The sequence below is a fragment of the Ischnura elegans genome, chromosome 7 (assembly GCF_921293095.1).
Source record: "Ischnura elegans chromosome 7, ioIscEleg1.1, whole genome shotgun sequence".
NCBI classification, from domain to species: Eukaryota; Metazoa; Arthropoda; class Insecta; order Odonata; family Coenagrionidae; genus Ischnura; species Ischnura elegans.
In genome coordinates, this window is record NC_060252.1 from 103,745,739 (window position 1) to 103,756,649 (window position 10,911).

At 38.6% G+C, this 10,911-nt stretch overlaps 1 non-coding gene across 1 annotated transcript; it reads right to left on the minus strand.

Moving 5' to 3' along the window:
• Positions 1 to 6,271: 6,271 nt before the first annotated feature.
• Trnag-ucc lies at positions 6,272 to 6,343 on the minus strand. Its single transcript has one exon. It is a non-coding gene; the product is annotated as a tRNA-Gly (tRNA).
• Between the last annotated feature and the right edge of the window lie 4,568 nt (positions 6,344 to 10,911).

The window sequence follows — 10,911 nt, forward strand, 5'->3', positions numbered from 1 at the left end:
CCGGTGAGTACGACGAAAAGAGAAAACGGTGGTAGATTTCCAATTCAAACGAGAGGATTTCGCCCACCTTGAGAGTATCTAACTATACTTTTGATCCTTGGGTTGGATATTGCACGATTGACACTAAAAGTCGGATTGCCTCTCCAAGCATTTAGACGGTAGTTATTATATCATAAGAGAATAGTTATTTATATACTGCAAGAACATAATAATGGGGACAATATGACCATATGTTAAGAAATTTGCGTAGGCTGTGTCACTCTGCGGGGCAGAATCGTTGACTGCGGGCAAGCAGATGCGGAATGAGTGTTGGCCTTTTAAATTTGGCACTCGAGAAGGAAATTAGAGATCGAACTGATGGACAAGGCGACAAATGAGAAAATATATTTTGATTGTAAGTTTGAGGAGGAATAACGAAGTAGATTATCACATGTGTAAAGAGGAAGATGTGTTCCGTACACAGTGACGTACACAAGGAAAGTTTTTCACGCCCCCCTTCTTGTGTGGGCGTTTTCCTGCAGTGGGTTTTTTCTCTGAAGGATACTACACCCTTATCCTCATGTTATTTCCCACAAACAGAAATATTTTTTTACACAAAATTTTCACATATAGTTGTTTATATTTTTGACATTTCACAAATAGTGTATATTGTATATCCTTTATATTGTAAACGTTTGTCTACGATTGTCTACCATTTTTTAATATGGTTGCATTGACGCTATCGATGGGGTTAGGTGGAAGAGGGGACTTCTTAGTCTCAACCTCGCCCGAATAAAGGCATTTTATTATTATTATTACGCAGATGCTGGTTTAGGGGGGTTGGACGGGCCCCCTCCATTAAATTTACCTTAATGGGAATACCATTTGCAACTCTTAACATTGGTTGGCCCAATGGAGGGTGTTACCTCGGTGAATTGAGGCGATTGGACTCTGTCAGGACATTTAAGGGATTTTAGTCTAAATCCAATGAGCGATTTCGGCTCTTGTAATTAGACCCTCTTCATGTCTTGCACGACCTCCAGCTGATAGTGCTTTAAAATAGCTTAAATTGATAAATCGACACTAGTTTGGAGGGAAATATCAATTTAAGGATAGGCTGACTTATTTCAAAGGACACCCCATGATATTTTGCATTTTAACATGCACGAATAAATTAAACACGGCGGAGTAAGTACATATAAGTACAAGACGAAATATCATTGAATGTCCGCGGATTCGTCCATGCTCTCTCGCCTTATTCTTTATACGTAATCAAAATAATAACACGTTGCCTGCTAAACATTTTCTTTATTTTCCTTATTGCTGGGGTTGACCCCCTCCTCGTATATCTCTGGCGAAATACATCATGAAAAAACAATGATTACGTTTGAATGAATTGTATGTACAGCGAAATCCGTATAATTTTGTGAAATTTTTTTCCCCATATGTATTTTATTTTTTAGATTGTAATTGTTTTACATAATTGTATCAGAAAGAGTAGACTTGATAAAGTTCGATATGATGCAATAATGAAGATGATGGAATTGGAAAAGGATGTTGTTGATGCGTAGTTTTCCGCAGCGTTGTTTAGATGGTGTCTCCACGCTTCTGGGTTTCACCGCGTGGATTTTCTTTGCGACGACAGTTCCTCCGGTATTCCAACCGGCGTCTTCAGGTCGAGGTTCGACCTGAGAGAAAAAAGAACATCCACGCGGTGAAACCCAGAAGCATGGAGACATCACCTGTAAAAGGGTATAGTTGACGAGGTAGAAAGGAAGCAACTACTCTTGTTTAGACATGTTAATAGAATGGATGACACTAGATGGAACAAGCAAATATTGGATTGGAGATTTGGTGCTACTAGGGGTGGCAGTAGCTCACGAGCCATCTCGATGCATACGAACGTGGGCGTGGCTTCGCGTTGCGGAAACCGATCGAAACTAGAGTCGGTAATGCGCAAGAGGAGGAAGAACCGTCGTAGAACCAAAAGGATTATATCTGTACATTTTTAAGATTTCGAAATTAATCGGTATACAGATTTGCTAGTCTATATATCGTACATATTTTTTACATGCCTAATGATCCATGGTCCTATAATGTATACAACAATCTTTAAAATATACAAATAATATCCTTACGGCGTAACCAGGGATCATCAGACATTTATAAGATATGTATAATATACAGATTTACGACAAATTATACGTATTTAATCTATATAAAATCCATATTATGGTAGCAGATATAATACGCATAATATCTAGATGTTATCTGCGTGGTAGAGGACATTTGCATGTATTTTATATAGATATGATATGTATACAGTGTATACTATGATACGTATTAAGTCTAGATATATTCCTTTTGGTGCTGCTACTAGGGAAGAAGGAGAGACGAAGTGGACGAAAAGCAAAGTGGATGGAGAGCGTCGAATTTCAAGAGCGAGCAGGAAGTGTTGAGACGACGACGGCGTCGGAAGGAAGGAGGGGGCGGGGGGAGGGGTGGGTTGGTGCGTGGGCAGGGCGGAGGTGGGGGGGTGCGTGGGCGACGAACGGATGTTACGCAACGCCCCCGGAGTGGCGCATACAGCCACCAAAGCCCCCCTCAAAGAATGAATGAAAAACGGACACTTGAGTAGTAGTGGTGGACTGGGCACTATACCTACTACATGCATCTACATGATACCCTTGGGGGCACAGGAGGCACAAAGCCCCCCCCCCTCCCAAACCAATTAATTTCAGCAGAAAAATATTAAGCTATGAAACAAATTTATCCCGCTTCACCAATATTTTTTAGCGAAGTAGTTTCACGACGACCCACGAATTGTGTAATTTTAAGCGTCAACATAGCATAAAATGTGATATCTAGAGATAAAAATGTTCACATTTTCCCAGAGGGAGGTTCCATTGACTAACCCCCCAAACACATCGTCCTGGCTACGCCCCTACATAGAGCCAACTTTAGGGTACGTGACATGGAGTTAGTATTTATCCCTAACATGCACTTAGTTACCTGTGGGAGATACCATAATTGCATATGAATTGTCGTGGTAGGGATTACCTTTCACCAAGTATGCACCATTGATTCCGCCAGCCATGGCAATAATTGGGCCTAGATGGCCATGCGCCTCAAACATTGGGCATGCCAATAAACATTACCAACGGGTATTGATTGACGGCATCTCATTCTCATACTTACGAGTTAAATCTGGTGTACCGCAGGGAAGCGTCCTCGGTCCCCTCCTATTCGCACTCTTCATAGACGATATTACTGATGGCATTAGCCCTTTTGGCTGCAATGTTCTGCTGTATGCGGACGATTTCAAGATTTTCAAAAAGGTGGATCGCACCACCGACTCACATTCCCTTCAATCCGCACTCAATTTCATCTCCGAATGGTACTCTACTTGGCTGATGCGAGTCAACCCCTCTAAATCGGCGATGATGACATTCACTTTAAAAACAATCCCCTGAAACACTCTTACAGCCTTTTAAATAAGGTTATCCCTCTTGTAACCTCCCACTGCCACCTAGGTGTGATCTTTGATGATAAATTAAAATTTCAGGATCATGTTTCAATGATCGTGAAGAGAGCAATGGCCATTGTCGTTATGCTACATCGACTAACAAACCTTCACGACCCTACCGCTTTAAGAACAGTTTTTTTCGGATGTATTCTCCCCATGCTAGAATACTACTCACCAGTTTGGTCTACCGCCTGCCCCACTACTCTAAACTTGCTCAACCGTCCTGTAAACTTCTTTCTTGCTGTAGCCCGCCATCGAAACCCCACACTCAGATATTACGCCCGTGACGCTATCCTTTCCTCCCTCAGGATATCTAACATAACAAGCCGCCGTGTCTTATCTGATCTCATGTTTTTGCATAGAATCTTTAGCGGTTCTCTACGGACAAACGAAATTCTCCCTCTTTTCCGTTTTCACATTCCTCCTCGCCCCTTACGAAATAACTCTCTGCTTCATTTTCCGCGATTCCGTCTCTCCATCTCTCAACGCTCTCTGTTCTACCGAATCCCTTCCTTGTTTAACTCCATAGCTTCAAAAATCCCTTCCCTGGACCTATTTTCCTCTGCCACTAGTTACAAAGCCACCTTAAAATGCAATCTGAATAATTCACCATTGTCTAATCAATAGTGCCCCTTCTTATGTTTAAAAATGTGGTTTTCTGTTACTTTTTATTTATTGTGCTATTGTTTGTTATCTTTTAGGTATTATTTATTTAAGACACAGCCAATGTAAAAGCCTTTGTGCCGTTTTTGGTGACGAAATAAATAAATAAATAAACATACACCCATAGCTAGTAAAATGGAAGAATAAAATCCGAAGGTCCAAGTAAGATGGATTGGAATTTTTACATATGGAAATGAGCACTTGCGATTTTCCACGATTATGAGCTTCATTACGACCTATAGGTATCAATGTTGTTACATCATTTTCAAGTTTGAAATGCACTACGCACCAAGAGTTTATTTCAATATAAAATGGAACAAGTATGCAACGTGGCTATTTGACGAAAGACCATTTTTCACATCGCGAAGCAATCTGATGTCATTTATACTTCTCGGGAAGTGTGAATGTTTTGAACCCCTTTTTTCCTTGAATCTAGTTCACTTATTTTATGTTCATCGTTTTATTTGTAGTGTAAAAGATATCCCAAATCATACTTGACTTCGTCTTAAAATATTACACCATGAAAATCTTTCATAAGATTGATTCTAAGATTTAAACGACTTTCAGACAATTGTGTCCATCCTAATTGTTGCAATAAATGGTTAATAGAAGCCCAAATCGGTAGTTTCATATCCATTATTTTATGGTTGTCGTCGAATTGTAGTAGAAGGATCGTAGAAGGTAGAAGAATAGTTGAGGGAATTATAGTAGATAATTGGAGGAAGATAAAGCAACTGTAATGCTAAATCGAGAAATTTTGCGTGTCTTTTTTTCCTAGCATGCAGTGGCGGATCTATGTGGGGGCTAAGGGAGCTTTTCCCCCCGCCATTGGGTCGAAGCACACACTAGATAAAATCGAAATTGTTGGAGATTGCCACTGTGCAAAATTATTTAGTCATATTTTCCGGTACATTTACCTACTTGAGCGAATTGAAATACAAGTTAGCTCTAAACTTAGGATCTATTTTATTCGCTCTTGGTTTAGTTACAATCCAGTTGAAGATCCAGAGAGGGACTAAAGGTGGCGATATACCCTTGGGTATCCAATTTACACTAGATAGGACCTTAATATCAGCCCCCTCTTGTCCTTAATCAGATCAATCCGCCAATGCTAGCATGTACTTTCAGGGATAAAACAATTGCGCAATTCATAAAATTATTCACATCGAGCGCAGCGAAAAAGAAGTGTATCATACCCCTCGCCACAATCAATACATAAATGAAGGTGTATACGTGTGTGGCGGAATCGGAACTATATATGCAAATCTGCATCTACATCAGCACAATGTTAGCACTCAATAACGTATGCTTAAAATCACAGGAAAATAGACGAGAATATGTGGAATAAAAGAGACATTTGATGTAAGTTGGTCAGATCAATCCGACATAACTACTTATATTAAAAGGATATCATTAGCTATTTGGTAATACCTTTAAATACACTTCGTTTCTCGTTCGGCAGAAAATGTCTTGATATTAAAAGAGAAAGAATTGTCACTATGTTTTTTGGGTTGTACAAAAATATTACGATTGCTTCAAAGTGTAAGATTTAGGTTTAAGTTTACATTTTTCAAAGTTCATTCAGAAATATATAAATATAAAAATATTTTAGGGTATAAGGAGAGTTTAAAACTCATCTCAAGAGATTGTGTATCAAGGTGCACCGTTTACTTTTGCCATGTACTTTTTCACATTGTTAAATAAATCTACATCTAAGTCTGCATAATAAACCGCAAGTCGCCTCAATAGACGTGTGAGGGGTGGTGTTACGACACCATCCGTGAACAAATTACAAGGTACGAAATCACACATTGCGTTCATAAAACTCCTTTGCTGTTCGGTGGAAAAACAAATTCTCCTACTTATCCGTTTGGCAAAATATCTCTTTTAATTTACCGTTTCTGTCGGACTTGGAATACGGTGGGGTTCTTACATGATTTTTTTTCGTGTCTTTCTTAAATACTCAATTGCTCAAGCCATTTAAGTCTAACAGGCATCCTCCAAATCTAAAAGTAAAGGAATTAGCTTAAACAATAAAAATGAATACGTTAAAAAATACTGGCATCAGTTTCGTAACAAAAAAAAAAAACTCAATAAAACACGTGCGTCGGCAGGGAATCGAACCCGGATCAACTGCTTGGAAGGCAACTATGCTGACCATTACACCACCGACGCTGTTTATGATTAGAAACCAAAATTATAACTTCAATTGCATGTATGTACATAAACCTAACATTTTACTATTGCCGTAGTCTCGGTATGATAATTGGGAGCGGCTACAGGCAATTCATTTTTATTACTACTCACTGAAAATTAAAATTAGCATGCTAAGATTTGCCGATGACATAGCCGTTATAGCAGAAACAGAGACGGATTTGAATAATATTCTGGTTAATATGGGTAGGGTAATGGGTAGATATCAACTGAAAATAAGCACAAAGAAAACCAAGATCTTAGTATGCAGCAGAAGAGAAGAAGTCAAGACTAACATTAAAATATGGAAGCAAAAACTGATAGAGGTGGATGAATTCTGTTATTTGGGAAGCAAGATAACTAGTGACGGGAGAAGTAAGAAAGAAATTATCAGCAGAATAGCCCAGGCGAAGAGAGCATTCCACCAAAAGAGAGACCTGCTTACAGCAGGAAACTTAAGTATGGAAGTAAAGAAACAATTTATAAGATCCTACATCTGGAGTATGCTCCTATACGGAAGTGAGGCATGGACAATGACCGCAGCGGAGAAAGCAAGGATAGAGGCCTTCGAAATGTGGTGCTACAGAAGAATGATGAAAATCAAATGGATCGACAGAGTTAGTAACAAAGAAGTCCTAAGAAGAGTAGGAGAGAAGAGAAGCCTCATGAAAACCTTAATGAGAAGACGGAACAACCTTATAGGCCACATCCTGAGACATGATGGCCTGATGAAGACAATCGTCGAAGGACAAGTGGAAGGTAAGAATGGAAAAGGAAGACCTCGAACAAAATATATGGAACAAGTAAAGAAGGATGTGAAAGAGAGGAAATACGTAGGTGTGAGAAGATTAGCTGATAGGAGAACTGAGTGGAGATCTGCGTCAAACCAATCCTAGGATTGTTGACCAATGATGATGACTGTAAATTATCAGAAATGCTGTATGTGAGCAATAGGATGGTTTCCTATACTTTTTTTATTGCCTAAATCGAAAGATTATTATTCCTGGAGTACTAATTTCACACTTTTAGATTTTTAAAAGATGATATCTTTTTTTTGCGATCAAATGAAAAGTGAAAATTTTCAAGCGCGCGAAAACGCGACGGCTAAGTATGAATGACGGGAAAAGCCCGCGTGACGTCATTCTGGTTCCCGCTGCCGCTAAGTGAGGTGATCTTGGGGCGAGGATGTGTGCACCGCGGAAATGCAGGCTGCTAGCAGGTAGCAGAGTACCCTGCCAGCAGGTAGCGCTTGGCTTAAATAAGGATTATTAATACCTTATCAAACGAAGGAAACTTTCCGACCATAGGCAGTTTTAGTAGGTGCTTATTAAGAGATGTTTCCCTGAGCTCTGTGCCTCGTGCATGCATTGGTATTCTCAGACGATGTAAAACTCATATCTACTCGTATAGAAACTAGGTCCCTGTGACGTCACGTGGAGTGCAGCGCATGGGCGCCAATCTGGCCTTTTTCAAATACGGTTATAATTGACCATTGCCATTCGTCTAAATGGGGATTCCTGAAACCAAATAATTTGTATATTATGAATACACTAATGGTGGATAACGAATTGCAATCAATAATGCCTTTCGTTTTCTTTGATGATGGAAACTACCCTATTCTGAAAGTGAACAGGCTCCAAAGCAGGAAAAGATGGTGAGATGGGTCGGTCAGGTGATGGCAACATTTTAGGATGCATGTAAAATAGTGTACATCGATTAATTATGTCATATGAGAGCGATAACAGGAGAGTAATATGTATCTTATTGGACCGGTTGATGGTAGAAATCATCCTCATTTAAAGAGAAAAATTTCCTCCTTCAACAAGACAATGCACGGTTGCACACCAATGCAGTTGCATTGACCAAAATTGCGGAACTAACTAAAGCTCCAATTACTACATAAGTCACCGTACTCAAAATATTTAGCACCCAGTGACTTTTTCTCATTTCCCAACTTGAATAAATGGCTTAGCCGACAAAGGTTTACGTTTAAGGAGTAGGTCACCGCCCATAATATTGCCTATTTTGATAAGATCCCGAAATTCTACTTTTTGAACGGCTCAAAATACTTAAAAAAATGCTAATAAAAGTTTATTGGGCTGAAAGGAGACAAAATTGAAAAAAAAACATAAAATTAAACCCAAAATAATGTTTTGTACCTTTTTCTTAAGACGTATTTAACTACCTTCGTATTTTTACCCATCACATCTTACGCTAAGTACATGTTGGGTCACAAAGGTTAAGAAAAGACTTAGCTGTTTCACAAAATAAAATATATTTGCGACCGGTTTCGATACAGCCAGATGATGATACGCTGTATCGAAACCGGTCGCAAATATATTTTATTTTGTGAAACAGCTAAGTCTTTTCTAAACCTTTGTGCATCATGAAGGAGTTTCACCATGTTACGCCAACCACCATCGCATTTAACATGTTGGGTCGTTTTTTGTGCATCCTCGTTGGCAATTCACATGTAAGCCAGCATAATTTTAGAATGTCGCAATCTAGAGGCAATATAAATTGTCTTACTAAGGATTATGAACATGAATATTAATATTTTATAATATATTTATTGCACCTTTAAAATTTAAACCTTTGAAAATATCATGGATACAAAATCAATATTGGAGCATTAAGGGAGTCCAGAGGTTTTCGCTTGTTGGCGGGATCACCTTCAGAAAACAATCGTAATATTGTATATTATTAAATGTCATAAATGTCTTACAGACGAAATTTTGATTTACAAGTAACACATGATTAATTTTAATTCATAAGTATTGATACAGCAAGTAAAAAAATTGAATTGAAATACAAGTTTTAATTAACAAAATTAAAAAAGGAACATGGTTTGAAAATACATTTATGTGATATTCTCTGTAATACTTTTGTTGCTAAATAACCAGAGTTTTACATGATTTTAGTAGGGTATGTATGTTGTTACTCTCTTTGATTGTTTTTGTCAAACAGTTGTAAATTATTGGCTCCAAGAAAAGAAAGATTCTTTTAAACAAATCAACATTTGGTTTGGGCGGTACGTATGGAATAATACATATGAATTATTTGCTCGTTGATAGAATGATGGGGCTTATCTAAAAAGTTTGGACTGTTACCACTACGATGGTAGAATAACCTTAGCACCCTGTAGATGTATAAGGTCCTCAAGGTTAGTATCTGCAGTTTGACGAATATGGGGAAAGAGGGTGAACGGCGATCTTGTCTGGCAATAGTTCGAGCGATTGCTTGGCTGGGCTGTACCTTTACGTTTGATTGAATGCACTACTCCAGCTGAATATACTGTAATTCACCCTAGAATATACAAACGACCTCCTTGGTACATTTTTGCAGGTCATATCCTACCCCGTAACAGCTACATCTAACTGCTAATCGTGAATAGAGGTAGAATGACCCCGAGGAGGAACGAGGAACATGGTTGGAAAATACTTCTTTAAATAAAAATATAAAAATTAAATCTAAATATAAAAATATACTTTAAATATAAATCCTTTGTAATATTTTTTTTGGCTAAATAGCCAGGGTTTCACATGCTTTGGGAGGGTATCTGTGTTGTTACTGGTAGGCCATGAAACTGGGGCAAAGATAGTGTGAGGTTTATATTCTCTAGACGGTCAACAGACATTCTTATCTGCATCGGTACCTGAAACGATTCGGGTTGGTTTATTCTGACGTTTGAAGCTTCAATGCACCCCGTGATCATACTTTAAATCATGTGTGACATGTTAATTTCAGGCCAGAAATCAACCCTCGACCTCCCCATTCATTGCGGCTCATTGTATTACGCTCTGAGCAAATATTGACTTGAGTGATTTTCAGCTACCAATTAAAGGAATAAATACGGCGTCATATAGCCTACCCCCATCCTTTGCTCAGATAATTAATAATGATGGTTTAAGTTTGATATTCGGGTAACCCACCTGGTGATTATTGACATTGCCACGACAAGGTTCCCATCTTCAGCACTGATGTGAAGTGCGTCAAATCAAGCCAATAAAGGTTTATTTTAAATACTGCCAGCGTACATTGGTATTTGTTGATGCGTAGTTTTCCGCGGCGTTGTCTAAATAATGTCTCCATGCTTCTGGGTTTCACCGCGTCGATTTTCTTTGTGACGACAGTTTCGCCGGTTGGAATACCGGAGAAACTGTTGTCGTCGTAAAGAAAATCCACGCGGTGAAACCCAGAAGCATGGAGACATCATACATTAGTATTTACATAGTGCTGCTAGTCTTTAGTCATATTTGCACCAAATTTTGACGTATTACACAACATTTACATATTTTCGCTGTTCCTGATGTAGTTCAATGTGAGATATTGGAATTGATATACAAGGTTACGCATAATAGCCGCACAGTTATTGTCGAGGACCAAGCTATTTACAAATATTATTGTCATTATAAGACAGGTTTATTTGCTGTACCTTAACGTATGTTTTGATTTAATTTATATGCCCGTCGTCAAAGTAATAAAATACTATTTATCAACAGGTCCATTCATTTGTCCGGTAATTATATCCATTGCTGGTCATCCTCCGG